Source organism: Cyprinus carpio, chromosome A20 (genome assembly GCF_018340385.1).
Source record: "Cyprinus carpio isolate SPL01 chromosome A20, ASM1834038v1, whole genome shotgun sequence".
Classification (NCBI taxonomy): Eukaryota; Metazoa; Chordata; class Actinopteri; order Cypriniformes; family Cyprinidae; genus Cyprinus; species Cyprinus carpio.
Window position 1 is genome coordinate 4,542,576 of NC_056591.1, and position 14,881 is coordinate 4,557,456.

Here is a 14,881-nt window from a genome sequence, read left to right on the forward strand (position 1 = left end):
TTATTGCGATTTATTGGATGGGATGTGCACTAAAATGTTCCATTAACTGAAAACAGGCTAGACTCGTTGCACAATTTACACTGTTATTAAACGGAATTAAATCAACATTGAACTACACTGAGCTAAATAGTAACAGTTGTCTTCTGTAGACTCTCTTTGAAATTGCAGTCGTTATATTATTAAATAATTTTGTACAGTTATTCTTCTGTTAATTGCTGTAAAGCTGCTTTAAAACAATCTGTATAAAGTGGTATATAAATAAATGCGACGACATAAAGTAATAGTTTGTTTATTGACAAAATCATCTAGTTCACTTTGTACAACCTTTTTCTTTACATCTTTACCCTAAAATGTCTCCTGCAGTCATGCTCGCACCTATTAACACTGAAGACAGGATAAACCTCAGAGGTTTTACACAATAAACAACACGGCGTGTAGGTGCATAGGTTCCAAATAAAACCCCATGCACAAAAGAGGCAGCACATGCCAAAACAAATCATCCCAAAAAATCATGGCTTTGTGTTGAGACTGCTTCGGAAGAGAAACGGCACTTTATCTGTACAGGATCTGCTTGCAGCTGCTTTCATAAACAACAATAACAACTTCTCATGTTTGTAACAGGTGGGTCGAAACTCATTGCCAGCCAATCAAATACACTCTTACTTATTAGAGAAAACACCTTTGATTTATTCATGTTAAAACTCTTTCTTTAGCCTTTACCCATTTACAATTACATCTTTTGGCTATGTTCGGAATAGCATACTAACATACTATTATCAAAATGCAGTATATAACATATTGCACAATATTGTATGGCACAATGCAGTGTGCTCGACCTTCCATTGCCAGTATATAAATCGAACTGAATTAGCTGCAATTTATTGTAATATGAAATATTTCTTGACTTTTTCGTAAGACGATGCTATGGTTGTAAAATCTGTACTCTTTTATATACTTGTCTTTTTAAAATAGTAATACTTAGCATACATTGCACAATAATCAGTATGCTAGTTTTGCATTCTGAACACAGCCACAGTATTTCATTTATAAGCATGCCTGAGCCTGAACTCAGCAGTTTATTTGACAAAATAGCAGGAAAAAGACTCACATACATGAAACTATTAAATTAGCTGAACACCACTTGCTATATCCAGATCTTGATCACCATTTCAGATTAATGTTTAATAATAGTTTCCTGCTGAATAGCAGGCCCTGCAGATTTTTGAGGGAAAATGGATGGAATTTAAACATAAAATGTGTTAAATGGTGCTGAAAGCGCTACACTCTTATTTCTAACTTGTGCAGATATCAAATTAGCCAAAATATAGAAAATAATAATACTGAAATATGCATAACTTTGTGAATCACAGGCATTCTAATGGATTTCATGAGGGCTTGTGATCATTTTTCATCCAAAACAAATGGCAATAAAACTAGCTGACAGTGACAGAGAATCCCTGGCAACAACTTCTGAAATGCTCATGAAACTTTCATGGACTGAAGTATTAAATTGGGGCATGACGTATTAATGGACTTGTCCACTTTTTGAAACACTAGGTGCTTTAATTTAAACTTTTACCCCACTGCCATCGTCTGTCGTGCATTCGTGTGGAGGATTGCATGTGTGTTAGTTTTTGACTTGAATCTTAAGAAAGGGGCTTGAGGAGTTTTAGACTGGCAGATCACCCATCAGGGTTGAACCAGAGAGCCTGGTTAGCACAATTATTTCTGCCAGGTGCATTAGTCTTGACTGTTTACGGGTCAATCAAGGACTTAAAAAGGGCTGGAAAAGGACAAACTACTGTTCCAGACATGTTATGATGTATACTTGTAATTTCCCAACCTGACCTGAGAGTTGTTGATTGTCTAGCATGCACAGCACACCGTTTTCAAATCTGACATCTTAAATATACAAAAACAATGGATTTCAGCTGTGACCGCCAGGAACAGGGAAAAAATCAGATTCAGCATGTTTTGTGACTGCTTTTGTGTCTTTGAGTTGCATTGTTCAAAAAGTGTTGCGCTGTTAAGTCACCCCATACACTGTTAAAGTTGGTACGTATTAAAAACAGCTACTAGAAAAAGTAAAAACACTTAAAAAGGCAACATAATAAAGTGATTTAAATCTTTTGTACTTATTTTACATCATCTTTCAGAGTCATTTCTGTAGGAAGGGTACCAGACCACAGAGAGTAAGCCTTATCTGGTATCACTCTGAAAGGAGTTAACCACAGTTTAATGGACCTAACTTTGTCTAAAAGGGTGCAAGGAAACAATAATGAGATTTCTGACATCACTGCTATGTAAAAACAAAAACATGAGGTAATGCTAAAAAAACTATGAAGAGGGGCAAGCTGACTGAACATGACTAGCTGCCAGTCGTAAACACTTCATGGGTCCAGTCTCTTTTAAGGTTTCTTCTCTGAATCTACATTGACCGTCGAGTAATTGTCAACTGCGTAGCAAAAGTCAAACAATGTTATTTCAATGCGGATTATTGCTTTACATGTTCAAGCTGATTCACTAAATCTGTAAAACTGGTGTGTAGTGGTCCAGTATCAATGGCAATAGTTTGGACTCCAAATGATTTTGACACGGATGATGGTAGTGTGATGGGAACGTTTTGTGTAGTCGCGAGCAGTTTCTCAGTTTGGCCCTGCTGGAGCTTTATGGTGGCTGAACAGAAGGAGAGAGGTTCCTCATGTGTTAGAGCTGCTATAGAGGACCTTTGAACTGATTCCCAGAGAGCTGCTGTCGGATGGACGGCTTTGATCCTGCCGCGTCACCGAGCTTTCGCCACACCACCTGAACACAAAAGGACGAAGTCAAAAAACAGCTGTGCCACTTTTACATGCAGCATGCCAGTGCAAAACCTGCATCTTATAAGCTGTTGTCATTTTCAACACTCTCCTTTTTATGTAAATTAGGCTTATATATATATATATATATATATATATATATATATATATATATATATATATATATATATATATATATATATATACATTGTATTTAATTAGGAATGAATAAATTTTATAATATTTTGTCCAATGACAAAAACGTTTTAAAATAAATCATTTTACAAGTAAATGAATGTACAGTGAAAGAACGGATTATCATTTTGAGATTTGAATTTAAAGATTACATTTAGCAAGTGTTAAAGTCTTAGGGCCAGATTTACTGCATAGGCCAATTTAGTGTGAGACCTCAATCCTATAAAAGCATTGATGGGAGTGGAACCCACTGACAGTGTGCAAATGAAAGGCCATGCCAAGCACAAAACGGGTTATGCTGTTTTGGGGCATTAAATAATGGTGCACATACCAGTAAAACTGACTACTGCAAAAACCTTAGTAAGGTCACGTTGCATGATATATTTAAATACTCTCCTCCCATGCATTTTGCATTTGAAAGGGAAACTCCATAGGCAACAAATGCATATGCAATATGGTCCGCCACAAAAATAATTGTACATGCCTTTTCATTTGCTAATTTTTGACTGCGTGTCTTAAGGAAATCCTCACAGTAGTTTCTTTAATGCCAAAAGAGGGTTTGCATTCGCGCAAGCTGTTAGTAAATACTTAACTGTCTTTAAGTGAGCATTAGATGATGGAAAATGTATGATTAAAAAACTAATATTAACCTTTTGTAATATTGGCTGATGATAATGATATATTTTGCCCCTCAATCACAAAAAATCAAAACTATCCCTTTTTCACATAAAACAACATCTAACAATCACCTATAGCCAAAACACCCAGAACTCTTGCCATAGAAAGTAAGTGAAAACAGCCAAAAACACCCAGAAACTCTTATGAAACAGAGGTCAGAATGGTGTTGAACAGGCAGGAGTTTCCAGGTGAGAAGGACACAAGTCCATTATTATGCTCCGAGCTGGATTTCTTCATTCACACATTCCACTGAGGGGCCCAACAAACAGATCAAACTATCATGAGCTCTGTGTACCAACCTGTCCATTCACTGACCCCTCCATAAACTACACCCACTCTGACACTTCTTTGCAAACCTTAACAGAATGTTCCATTAATGAACCTGGACTTTCTGTGAACAGCGTGATTTTAATCATGGGCTGGAAATGAAGCGTGATATTGTAAAAGTACTTTATTGCTTTAGCAAAGGGTCGACTGAATGAATGGAACGTCACATAATTGGATCGTACACGATGTGTTTTAGCAAGCCTGAGAGACCCATCCCAAAAATCAAGAAAACACACTCACATTGCACATCTCCCGCACTATGGCTTTCTTCTCAGTCAGGTCCTCTTCACTTTCTTCTGGAAGCTGCTTGGCCAGATTATCATGGACCTCCAGAACCTGTTAATAGATGGTCAAGAGCATATCATATCATGTCATTTCAAGAAAAAGAACAAAAAAGAGGGACAAAGCTTATTTTTCATTTAACATTTTATTTGACATTCAACATTAAATTATGCTAACAACAAAACATATTTTGTAACGATAAAAACAATATTAAATTAGACACATCAGATACAGATAATTTTCACCAGTCTTCTAATGTTCTAGTAAATTCAATCTGTTATCATATAAAGCAATTGTGTCTCTTCAGGAAGACTTGGTTTAAAGGATTAACTTGGATTAACTGGTATCAAGGTGATTTTAGTGAATTTATGAATTCATTTCCTGATTTCATAATTCGAAGTTCATTAGCTGACCACAGGTGTCCTAGCAGAGAAACAATAGATGTAGTTCATCACAGTGACTATGAACATATTTCACTGACATCTAATCAGAAAATGTTCAAACGCTTCATTTTGAACAATATATCTACGGTTTTATCAATTGAAACCTGTTTTGATTAAACAACTTCTATATAGCTATTTTCTATCTTTATATAAATGCTATTTGGTTTGATAACGTGTGAAAAATTCGTATACCTTCATGGCATGAACCACAGCTTCAGGTTTCTGTACAGATGAGACGAACGTGGAAGGAGACGACTCGCTGGTCTGTAGCCTTCCAGTCCCCTAGAGAAGAGAACACGTAGGGGGTCAGTTTGCTCTCTGGCACACATACTGGTTAAAGGTATAAAAGACATATACAAGTCAAGTCAAGTCACCTTTATTTATATAGTGCTTTATACAAAACAGATCGTGTCAAAGCAACTGAACAACATTAATTAGGAAAACAGTGCGTCACAAATGACAGTTAAAGGCAGTTCATCATTGAATTCAGTGATGTCATCAATCAGCTCAGTTCAGTTTAAACAGTATCTGTGACATATCTGTGAAATACTGAATACACTACTATTCAAAAGTTCGGGGTCAATAAGATTTTTTTTTTTTTTTTAAGAAATTGATACTTCTATTCAGCAAGGATAAATTAAATTGATCAAAAGTGACAAAGATCTTTACATGATACAAAAAATATATATATACTTTTTTCTTTCTGTGACTCACTGATTTAATTGCTGGTTTGTTGAAAAATTATAATTGCAGGGGTGTCTCCTGCCTCCCTGTAACCACTTTTCAAACCAAACCTACGCCTTGTTTTAAAAGCTAAGAAAGCCTGAGGGCGCAAGATTTAAAACATAAAAAACATCCTTCTGGAAAAATCATCTCAAAGCCCTGAAACATGGTAACTGGTTCATAGCTGGTCATTAGTGGGTCCAGTTTGGTTTAAATGGTTGACCAGCGGAAGCACAGAGAGGTAAACATAACCATTCCATAACCATAAACCATTCATGTACATAGAAGCCAAGATGACTGCAGGTAGAACTGCTTTTTAAAAGCTTTTTTTTTCCTGATTACCTTCTTAGCAGCTACCAGAGAACTAGCTGAGCTTGTAGATCACTGTGGACCAAAAAACATACCAGCTACAGCACATCTCCATTATCATCATGCAGTCCTGTTCTCATTGGTGATTTATTGAATAATTCATCATTGTTAATTATCTGTCTCAACTCAGAGATATGAGGATCATTCATAATGGAAACTACATCCCATCTAAAACATTCATCTTAGCTCAACATCGCACACAGCAGCCCAGACAGCTGTAGAGGACAAAAACCCTGGCTGTGTTTAATCATTCATAGCGCATGAGGAGAGACGGACATGATCCGCATACATTCATTCTGATGATGACTACAGATCACTCCATTTAAAAAACACTTGTGTGTTCTGCTGTGTGCTGATGATCTAATAAGCATCTAAATACACCTCTCTATATCTTTCATAACAGAGCCTATCAATCAAAGCTTCTGGAAGGAGCTCTCCATAATTTGAGATGGTTCCCATAGAAACACCATGCAGAAACCTATTTTGAAATGGTTGAAGAAAGACGTCCTCACTCTGTTTAGACTAATAAGAGCTGACTAAAGAGGACAAACTCTAGTGTCAATTCTTAGACAGCAAAACTGCAGTGGAATACAAATTTGCATTCTTCTAATACGTTATGTACTTTTCAATGTTAACGTCATCATGAAAATTGAAAATGAGAGTCAGTTTGTCAACAAAGAGTTTTTGATTCCGATAATGAAGATGGAATGAAAGAGATATTTATTCACAAGTAAACCATACTGTTGATGAAAAATAAAAGGTGAACACAAATAAAGTGCAACTGGATGAAAAAGTAAGTAAACCATTCGTAAACTAAATCAGCTGAAAGTAGCTGTCCGTTAATTGTTCTATGTAACTGATAAATCATTGGCTAATTTCGCACACAAAACAATGCTGTGCAATGGAAATGTCTGATGCCTTTGTTCAATCCACACACTGCTTAGAAGTGACACCAAAAATCTATAAAACATGAAAGATCAAACGGAATAAACAGGAGGCCGACCTGTTTTCTCAGAGGAGATGCTGAGTTTGAATTTAGAGGAATTCAAGTCAAGCTCTGCATTAACGCTGTAAAGACTTTCAGCTGACAATGGCAAGATTGTTTCAAGCAAGCATGCAACATGAAACACACAGAGGCGAGACTTCCTGTGCACAGGCTGAAGGCTACATGTTCAAAGGCGCATTTGCTTTTCCATTTATTCGTTCATCGTATTTTCAGCAGGTCTGCTAATTTTCCAGGGGAAAATGAAAGGGAAAAGTTTTCAAAGATAAGTGCCTCCAGTTCTATACAGGAAAAGCCTATAGCAATGTACGCCGGAGGAAAGATTTGACGCACCAAGGATCTCATTTTTTCCCACATTGTTGCTGAATAGTGGCAAACTGATTAGACTGAGGGGCCGTTCACACGACAACATTTTCAGCCAAAAATGGGAAACTTTTCATGCTTTTTGCCTGTTCGTTTACACAACAACAGTGTTTTGGGGACTGAAAACGCATATTTTTACAAACGGGTTTTAAAGTGCAAGTTTTTGAAAACGCCATTGTTATCATTTCTGTGTAAACATCCAATACGGGAATCTTTGAAAACATGACATCATGCATGCATAGTACGTGTTAGGTATGTAGACATGCACAGTACGTGTTGATTTTAAAGGCAAGCGCGAACAAACATAGACAACAATGGTGGAGTTCATGGTACTGTTGTTGCTGCTCAAGAATTTGCTAAGCTTCTTCAGAAAAGTGTGGATTTACTTCACCAATATCACAACCAACAGTGGAGACGCATCATATACAACATATAATCATCACTTCCCCACAGGTACTGTTTACTAACAAGGTGACAGCGCCAACTACTGGTCTGGTACACATAATACAGTGTTTTTGTTTTTGTGGATATGTGTAAACGTGAATCATTTGTAAATGTTATCTTGTATACGTGAAACTTTTAAAAAACGCAAGGGAAAAACTTTTCAGGACATATTCTTGTATTCTATCTTTGCGTCCTTTTTTTTGACAGTATACTATTCATTTAAAAACATTCATTATGAATGGCAAAACAAATGTAACATTTGTTTAAAATTTAAATGGACATGTGGGAATGAATTATCTCTCATTTCAAATGTGTGTGCTTGGCGCACGTTTTTCTCACATGAAGTTAATTGCATTATTTAGGACTAAATCACTTTGGAATAATAGTCACAGCATATTTCAGATGATTACAAATACGCAAATGAAACATGCTAAAATATGCTTGGATTGATTTGTATGTACAGTGACTTGGAGAAGATCACTCACATTCAGTATGGCCTCCTGCCTCTGGGGGAGTGAAGACAGCTGTGATTCTGAGTGGTAGAGCGTCATGCCCTTCCGCAGGGCTCGCAGGTCTCCCTGATTACACTGCCGAATGACAAAAGAGAGACTCAGTGCATATAAAATATCACACTGAACTAAACATACTTCACTGTTCTCAGAGAAAACAGAAGTGGCAAGAAAAAAGGGTGTGAAAGAAAGTTTTTTTTAAGTCTGGAGATCACAACCAGTATGAGAAAAGAGGAGAAATGATTCATAGAAATTGGGAATATCTTCTTGCTTTAAAGGGATTGTTCACTCTAAAAATGATAGATCTGTCATTTACTCACCTTTAAATTGTTCCAAACCTATGTGTTTTTCTCAGTTGACAGTAGCCATTGACTTCCATAGTATTTAAAGAACTCAATAGCTACTGCCATCTGTTTGGTTACCAATGTACAGGTTTGGAACAAGTGGAGAGTGAGAAAATGATGACAGAATTTCCATTTTGGTGTGAACAATCCCTTAAATTAAAAGAGAGAGAGAAAAAGTACTGTTTATTAACTCCACTGTTAAAAAAAACAACAACAAAAAAACAGCATATGTTGGTAAGGTATGTTTTGAAGCATAGCAGCTGGTTTGAGCTTGTCATGTGCTAGTCCTTAACTGGTCATGAACTGGTTTAAGCAGGTCATGTGCTGGTCCTAAGCAGGCCCTATGCAACTAGCTCCTGCTCAGAACCAGCTTAAACCAGCTCAAACCAGCTTCCATGCTTCAAAACATACCTAACCAGCATATGCTGTTTTTTTTCAACAGAGTCTTGACTAACTCTTGGCTAGCTGGACTAGCTTGAAAAATGTTATCGAAACAGATTTGGAGACGTTGGTCTTTTCTCACTCAAGCAGAGCTGTGTGTCTATTCCCTACATAGAAAATAACTACCTGGGGGCTGTTTCTAAGATGGCTACTGAGTGGACATTAAAGGTCTTTGCTGGCTTGGATGTATATACTGTACACACTTATGTGGGATATTCCTACTAGATTTATTCAACTTTCATCCATGAAAGTGTTCCATTGCTTGATGCTCAGGAGATACACATTTGACTGGGTGCCGCCGTGTTTGTGTGATGGCTCATTCCTGCACTGATCAAGTTTCGAATTAGGAAGTCTGACATCCAAAGTTGCATTCTGTTGCAGTTTCCCAAGTGTGAAGTTTGAAATTCAGAGTTTCCGAGATGAATGGAAACTCAGCACCAGAAAACAAACTCCCACGCAGCTTCTGCCATCCTTAGGAATTCTTGTCCATAGAAAGTAAGCTGGAATCTCTTCATGCTGCTATAATAGAGACACCCACAGGCTCCAGCTGGCATCATCTCTAATCACCAGTGATCCTTATGACATTTCAATGTCTTGCTTTTCATGTTCCCTGAATGCATGTGATCACTATAAGAAAGACCCTATAAATAACTCTGTTGCTCTCTTTTAGCAGAGGAACTGTGTTTAAGGAGGCTGCAAGGCAGAAGTGAGCTTCACATCTGCCTGCAACTTAAACAGACTGTATCACCCACTAGCCATCTATGGTATTTAGGACACCTTGATCCAGGACTGATGTACTTGTGTAGACAAGTTCTATTTTTGTTTGTATGCACTTTCTGTGTAATTTGAACACACACACACACACACACACACACACACACACACACACACACGTTTTATTGGGACATTCCATAGGCGTAATGATTTTTATACTATACAAACTGTATTTTCTATTCCCTTAGCCTAACTCTAATTCTAACCCTAAACCCACCCCTCACACAAACCATTCTCCATTTTTATATTTTCAATCATTTTATTTTTATATTAAAATAAAAAATACAATGAAATCAAAATTACAAATGTATTTTAATTTTTTTTTACTTGATATATTTCAGTGTGTGGGGAGGGACAAAAAATCATTTAGTTGCATCATTGCATGCTATGATTTAGTGCAGTTATTATTGTATTTTAACATATTTTAATTATTTTGCAAACATATAATTTGCAGACCTCCAACGGCAATGACTAGAGGGCCTCAGCAATTTTTTCAAGGGGGCCACAGGATGACTTAAAAAGTATTTTAATTAAAAAATGATTATTAAAATAATCAAACTCGGATCTATATTAAAATTCCAAACTATCAATAACCATTAAACCACTAACGAATAACTATAAATAACTATTGTCTTATCAGAAACATACAGTTCTTGAAACTTGTGGGATCAAAAAATAAATAAAACAAACAAACAAACTGTGGATTGTTAATTTAGTATATTGGTTACACTTTACAACAAGTTTCATTAGTTAACCTTAGTTAACAACTTTATTTAACATGAACTATGAATGAACAATACTCCTACTGCATTTTTTGCCGCAATCTTAGTTCATAATAAACATTTAAGATTTACAAATGTATTATTAAAATCAAAAGTTGTGCTTGTTAACATTAGTTAATGCACTGTGAATTAACATTAAGATTTTGAACATAAACCTAACGTTAACAAAGAACGTTAACAAATACTGTAATAAATATATTGTCATCGTCATTCATGTTAATACATTAACTAATAATAACTAATGGAACCTTATTGCAAAGCGTTACCAGTATATCAATACTTTCGGTTTCTGATATTTGTTGTTTGTATGTTTGATTGTTAAAAAATATGCCTCTTCAGTTTCTAAAATAACATATTATCCTTGGAAAGCTTTCTATCCTTCACCGATCAGGATATTCATCCTCTCTGATGTTTGTTGAGAAATGACCACACAGCTGTGTAACACAGCTCTTCTCCAACAATTCTAACAGAGATGTGCTTTTGTCTGAGAAAGACAAAGGACATAAAAACCAGAGGGACCCAGATGTGGTGTGGAATTATATACAATGGGTTCCAGAAGTCAAAAGTGCTCTCTATGTTGCTTTTTTCACACATTTTTGTTCTAGACATATCTTTGTTTTAAATGAACCTGAAAGCACTGAGGAAGTGTCAGAAATTCCTGTAGACTGACGTTATTTTTTATCATTGTGGCAACAAGAACGATACCTGCACTGCTGGAATGCAACCTGTTTTAAAGGGCCAACATTCCTCACTGACTGTGTTGTTGCTCTGACGACATCAGAAAAAATAAATTAGTGAAACATGACTACAAGTAAATCTTTTGCACATGTTAGATATGTTACCATCATACTAGGAATGGATATGATCACACTGTCACCCTCAACAACAGAATAGTCAGTTGCTGAGGTCACTACACTGTTAGGGGCCGTTTACACGACAACATCTTCAGCCAAAAACGGTAAACTTTTTATGCATTTTGCCTGTTCGTTTACACGACAACGGTGTTTTGGGGACTGAAAATGCATATTTTTGAAAATGGGTTTCAAAGTGCAAGTTTTTAAAAATGCCACCGTTATCGTTCCTGTGTAAACACCCAAAACGGGAATCTTTGAAAATGGTGACGTCATGCATGTGTGTAGTACGTGTTAGGTACTGTATGTAGACATGTGCAGTAAGTGTCGATTTTAAAGGCAAGCGCAAAAACATACTCAACAATGGTGGAGTACATGGTACTGTTGTTGCTGCTCAAGAGTTGCTAACCGCTTCATCAGCAAAGTGTGGATTTACTTCACCAATATTACAACCAACAGTGGAGACGCATCATATACAACATATAATCGTCACTTCCCCACAGGTACTGTTTACTAACAAGGTGACAGCGCCAACTACTGGTCTGGCAGACATAATACAGTGTTTTTGGATGTTTTCACGGATATGTGTAAACGCGAATCGTTTTAAAAATGCTGTCGTGTATACGTGCAATATTTTAAAAACACAATGGAAAAACTTTACCATTTTTGACTACATCGTTGTCGTGTAAACGTAGCCTTAGATAAAAAAAAAAAAAAAAAAAAAACAGTAATCTTTAGCCAGGTCATTAACCAGTAATTTTACAGACATTTCTGTTAACCCTAAAACACTATCCAATGAAGTGCGACAATTAAAAAAACAGGCAAACACAACTATAAAAACAAGCTATAAAAGCTGTCACTGGGATGGTATCTTTTCAAAATGAACTAATATGTAACATTTTGGTACTTATATGTACTTTTAAGGTACTAATATGCACCCTTAGGACTAAATAATACAAAAGTGTACCTTCTGAAAAGGTACCGCCCCAGTGACAGCTTTTGTACCTTTTTTTCTGTGAGTGTATGATGGACCCTAATTATAATGTTTATTTATGACCGACTAGTCAACTAATCATACAGACAACCCAAAATCTAGTTAGCTTCGAAAATATGCACAACCTTACTTTGCTGGGCAGTCAAATATGATTTTAAGCAATTAAACTGGATTTAAACAAGACAGACAGTGCTCAAACACAGAGAGGTGCATTCTCTTAGAGAAGATATGGGATGATACCCAAGATAGATAAGTTGACATTTATTAAAAACTTAAATATGTTCACATTCATCTTTACATCCATCAGTTTGTCAGATATGAAAAATTGACACTGCACTACCTGTGCTGCTTGAATAAATAATACGATCGGAAAGACGATTCAACACAGAGGGACAAGCATATGAGCTCATGCGCCAGAAGCCCCCGAGCACAGTCCAGCCAGCCATGTTAGCACAAGCGCTTATCCTAGCATGCCAATATACACACCAGCCTTTTGAAAGTCACAAAGAATGTGAATGTAAAGATAAGAAACAAGCAAGAAGAGAGCTAGGAGGACATAGAGCTCCACCACCACTGAGCAAAAGTGTGGTAAAATTACCTTCATGGACAGCTTTGATAAGCTATAACGGCTACAGGGCTGGAGAACACAAAACACATTTCACAAACCAATTAATCAAATACAAGTACATGTTCATACAGTTTCTTCACAAGGGCTATCATAACCAGATTAACTATACAGATAATATTGTTTGGACTTCGTATGCATGGTTTTGCAGGACATTCAGCATTAGTTGGTCATCTCATGTCACCAGAGGGGAATGCAATCCTTTCAACTGTCTTAATTTTGTGAAATATCCTCACAGATATGTGATATTTCAGTGTAGAATTGAAAATAAAAATAAAATCAGGCCTAATTATTATTACACCTGTTGTTATCCCTCGGAGCAGTGTGGAGCCCTTTTTATGATGGATGGATGCACTTTATTGGGCTTCAAAATCTCAAACCACATTCACTCCATTAATTAAAAAAGTTTGGCAAAAACCAGGCCATTTTTAAAAAACAACTCCGATTGTATTCGTCCTGAATGAAGAAAAGTCAGTGAATCAAGGGGTTCATTTTAATTTTTTTTGGGTGAACTATCCCTTTAATAAAATGATTTAGTTGATTTCTAATGTGAAACGTTAGCCTATTATTGGGCTCCGAGTTAAAACCAAATTGTCGACACAACTACAATGTTGTGTTCGATTTTGCAGCTTAGCCTTCATTTTCAATTTCAAAGACTGCTAATCAAAATGAAAGCCACTGGCAAAATAATTAAGGCAAAGGAAATACTGAAAGAATGTCTAATATTACAAAACAACAATTACATTCCAAACGCACTGCTGCACATGCAGTGCACATTCGTTATTAGTCCAAAATCTATCACAATCAGGCAAAAATTACACGATCAGGTGTGTGACCAGTTTCTTCTACCAGGTCAAGGCTTTCTGGACCTTTCCATGAAAACAGACCTGTCATTCTCAGGGTCATGTGGGTTTAAAGTAAATTGCAAACCATCTATCACAACAGTTGAAATGGCTTTTAGGAAAAGCTTATTGTAGGTACTATCCTGGGAAATCAAGAGTTCAGCTCAGTTCATGTTCAGCTCAGGACAGCGTTCTCAAAGGATTGAGCTCTCGTCTGAATTAATCCTGCTTCAAGTGAATTTACTCATTCTCAGAGGACTGCGGCGATGAGACGCAAACCGTTTTCTCTTATTTGACCAGAGGGAGAAAGTAACTCTCTTGCATTTTAATCATAACTTTACAAAGTGCTATCCATCCTGGGGCTATCTAAAATGCTTTCAGATGTTCCATGCAAGAGACTCAAATAGATATGCCTTGAAAAAGGCGTAACAATTTAAGCGTACCACCGTCTAGTACACCCACATCCACTGCAAGACAGAGGGGGGCTGGGCAATGAAAAACGTAATGAGGAGGATATATGATTAAAAGAGAATTATTGCAGATTCAAGGACTCTTTCAAGACTGTGGCCAGCTTTGTTTCTATGAATACTGTGATGAATGCTACCCACAAAGGCCTTCATATAAACTGCTTTGTAGTTAGTATTTCCAGTGCCCACACAGTGTTTTCATTTTCACTGGAGACTGATAGAATAAATCACCCAAAAATTTTAAATTCAGTCATCATTTATGCCACCACCATGTCATTCTGACCCTCTTTCTTCCAAGGAACACAATGTGAAAGCTAAAGAATGTTCTGGCTGCTCTTTTGCATGATGAAAGTGAAAGGGGATCCTGAAGATATAATAAAAAATTGTCAATACGACTTGTTCAGGTACATTTCAAGCTTTAATGAATCCACAACACAGTCATAATGGAGGTCACATTTATGTTCTGATGTCACTGAGGTCAAACCTGAGATATAATAGCAACACGTTTGAATGTATGTGGACAAAGCACATCAGAGAACACGATTTAGAAGTATGAAATGTATTTATATATTTATGATGTTTCTGAAAGAAGTCTCTCATGCTCACCAAGGCTGCGTTTATTTGTTC

General features: G+C 36.6%; 1 pseudogene; it reads right to left on the reverse strand.

Annotated features, from left to right (window-relative positions):
• Positions 1-2,628: 2,628 nt before the first annotated feature.
• The window catches only part of LOC109085788, a 31,352-nt pseudogene continuing 19,099 nt past the window's right edge, over positions 2,629-14,881 (reverse strand).